The following is a 3,101-nucleotide window of genomic DNA, read 5'->3' on the forward strand; positions in this document are numbered from 1 at the left end:
CAACTAAAGATCAAACAAGAAAAATAAACAAGAACAACTTGAAGATCAAAGAACATAACTTCGAAAATTTAAAAGAAAAATATAAAATATGCAATTGGCACCAAAATTAGAACAAGACACTAAACTCACAAAAAAATATTAAAAATTGATAAAGAAAAATAATATTTTTGAAAAATTTTTGAAAAGGAAATAAAGGACTCAGAATTTAATGACTCTATAGCAACAAAAATAAATTATTCCTAATCTAAGCAACAAAATAAACCTTTAGTTGTTCAAACTTGAACAATCCCCGGCAACGGCGCCAAAAACTTGGTGCACGAAATTGCAATCACACTTTTGCAATCCGCACAACTAACCAGCAAGTGCACTGGGTCATCCAAGTAATACCTTACGTGAGTAAGGGTCGAATCCCACGGAGATTGTTGGTTTGAAGCAAGCTATGTTTATTTTATTATTCTTAGTCAGGATATCAATTATAATTATCAGTTTGAATTACAAAAAAAAATAAAAGAGCGTGAAATAATTACTTGTTGTGCAATAATGGAGAATATGTTGGAGTTTTGGAGATGCTTTGTCTTCTGAATTCCTGTAACATAATATTCCTCTCATGCAAAAATGCAAAGTTCCTTCCATGGCATGCTCTATGTAGGGTGTCACCGTTGTCAATGGCTACTTCACATCCTCTCAGTGAAAATGGTCCAAATGCTCTGTCACAGCACGGCTAATCAGCTGTTGGTTCTCGATCATGTCGGAATAGAATCCATTGATTCTTTTGCGTTTGTCATCACGCCCCACACTCGTGAGTTTGAAGCTCGTCACAGTCATCCAATCCCAGAATCCTACTCGGAATACCACAGACAAGGTTAGACTTTCCGGATTCTCATGAATGTCGCCATCAATTCTAGCTTATACCACGAAGATTCTGATTAAGGAATCTAAGAGATACTCATTCAATCTGATGTAGAACGGAGGTGGTTGTCAGACACACGTTCATGGATTGAGGAAGGTGATGAGTGTCACAGATCACCACCTTCTCCATAGTTAAGCATGAATGAACATCTTAGATAGGAACACGCATGTTTGAATGGAAAAACAGAAATAATTGCATTAATTCATCGAGACGCTGCAGAGCTCCTCACCCCCAACAATGAAGTTTAGAGACTCATGCCGTCGAAGAGTATAAAATTCAGATCTAAAAATGTCATGAGATCCAAAATAAGTCTCTAAAAGTTGTTTAAATACTAAACTAGTAACCTAGGTTTACATAAAATGAGTAAACTAAGATAATTGATGCAGAAATCCACTTCTGGGGCCCACTTGGTGTGTGATGGGGCTGAGACTTAAGCTTCTCACGTGCCTGGACTATTAGAGTTGAACGCCAGGTTGTAACGTGTTTTTGGCATTGAACTCCAACTTGTAACCTGTTTCTGGCACTGGACGCCAGACTGCAACATGGAACTGGCGTTGAACGCCAGTTTACGTCGTCTATCATCGCGCAAAGTATGGACTATTATATATTGCTCGAAAGCCCTGGATGTGCACTTTCCAGCCAAATTGAGAGCATGCCAATTGGACTCTTGTAGCTCCAAAAAATTCATTCCGAGTGCAGGGAGGTCAGAATCCAACAGCATCAGCAGTCCTTTTTTAGCCTAAATCAGATTTTTGCTCAGCTCCCTTAATTTCAGCCAGAAAATACCTGAAATCACAGAAAAACACAAAAACTCATAGTAAAGTCCATAAATATGAATTTTGCCTAAAAACTAATAAAAATATATTAAAAACTAACTAAAACATACTAAAATCTACATGAAATTACCCCCAAAAAGCGTATAAAATATCCGCTCATCACTTTACAAAGTCCCTAGACACTAATTCTATGTTTCGTGTTGGGCAGCCATCAACAAGCACTGAGACTAATGGTACTAAGAAGAAAGTACTTAAAGGCTGCAGGGACAAAAAGATCTCCACTGAAGGCCTCTGATGAGCGGATAATTTGTACGCTTTTTGGCATTGTTTTTAGTATGTTTTTAGTATGTTTTAGTTAGTTTTTATTATATTTTTATTAGTTTTTAGTTAAAATTTACTTTTCTGGACCTTACTATGAGTTTGTGTGTTTTTCTGTGATTTCAGGTATTTTCTGGCTAAAATTGAGAGACCTGAGCAAAAATCTGATTCAGAGGCTGAAAAAGGACTGCAGATGCTGTTGGATTCTGACCTCCCTGCACTCGAAGTGAATTTTCTGGAGCTACAGAAGCCCAATTGGCGTGCTTTTAACTGCGTTGGAAAGTAGACATCCTGGGCTTTCCAGCAATGTATAATAGTCCATACTTTGCTTGAGATTTGATGTCCCAAACAGGCGTTCCAAGTCAGCTCAAGAATTCTGGCGTAAAACGCCGGAACTGGCACAAGAATGGGAGCTAAACTCCCAAACTGGCACAAAAGCTGACGTTTAACTCCAAGAAGAGTCTCTACTTAAAAATGCTTCAATGCTCAGCCCAAGCACACACCAAGTGGGCCCGGAAGTGTATTTTTATGTCATTTACTCATTTCTGTAAACCCTAGCTACTAGTTCTCTATAAGTAGGACCTTTTGCTATTGTATTAGAGGTCTTTTGATCACTTGAATCCTTTGATCATGTTTTTATGATTGAATCTGTAACAACCCTAATTTTCGAGTACGCGAGATTTTTTTCTAAAGGCACGGAATTCTCCGGAAGATCAGTAAAGGGAACACCTCTGTTATATCATCAAGCATCTCAATCCTCATTATCATTATGTCATCCTTAAGCTAGAACCTCCTTTGAGGCAAGCTTGATAATGCAATCGCGAAGAACCTAGTTTTTGAACCGTATCGGTTGGCAGTTTTGATTTTGATTTTCGTAAATAGTCTCTATTTGACGAACCGGACTCGATTCATGAGAGGAGAGAGATAATAGTATAATATTATCATTATATTAGTATTAGAAGATGATTCAATGATATTATAAGGTTACCTGGTCTGTTTTAGTTAAAAACAGAAAATCGGTTTAACCGGGTTCACAGTTTACTGGTGCAGCTTAGCACCAGCACTCTCTAATGACTTTAGCAATGCTAAGGCCTCAT

This window comes from Arachis duranensis, chromosome 2 (genome assembly GCF_000817695.3).
Source record: "Arachis duranensis cultivar V14167 chromosome 2, aradu.V14167.gnm2.J7QH, whole genome shotgun sequence".
In the NCBI taxonomy this organism is placed as follows: Eukaryota; Viridiplantae; Streptophyta; class Magnoliopsida; order Fabales; family Fabaceae; genus Arachis; species Arachis duranensis.